We start from the raw sequence: 613 nt of genomic DNA on the forward strand, positions 1-613 counted from the left end.
GGGTATTAAGGAGGGCACGTACTGCATGGAGCACCGGGTGTTATACGAAAACAATGGATCGTGGATCACTACATCAAAACCTAATGATGTACTGTATGGTGACTAACATAACATAATAAAATTAAAAAAAAAAAAAGAATAGGATATACATTCCAAATTACTGGTTTGTTTCTCCACTAGCCAAATATTAATACTTTTTGCCATGAAATCTCTGAAAAATGTTCATAACTTTTATATCTATGTGTCTGTCTCTGTCTTCTCTACAGATAAATCTCAACAAAACTAAATGTTCACTACACATTAATTAAATCAGTTATTAGGTTGTTAAGCTTCCTTTTTTTCTATTTTCCCACCTAATGCTAACTGCAACTGTTACTTTTTTTTTTTACTTTTTGTTGCTCATCTCTATTGATTCCCACACTGCTGTCCCTCTCCTCTCAGCATGATGCCTCCTGGTTATTGCTACTAATAAGCTAAAGGCAGGAAAACAAAATTGTCAAGCCCGAAAAGTTTTCTCTGTTGAACAAAAGTCAATATGAATCACCTTACAGAACACAAGGTCTGTGTACTGGGGGAAAGAATTTCTTCCAGAGGGATGCGGTTGCCAGGAGAC

This window comes from Leptonychotes weddellii, chromosome 7, assembly GCF_054177405.1.
Source record: "Leptonychotes weddellii isolate Sample4059 chromosome 7, ASM5417740v2, whole genome shotgun sequence".
Classification (NCBI taxonomy): Eukaryota; Metazoa; Chordata; class Mammalia; order Carnivora; family Phocidae; genus Leptonychotes; species Leptonychotes weddellii.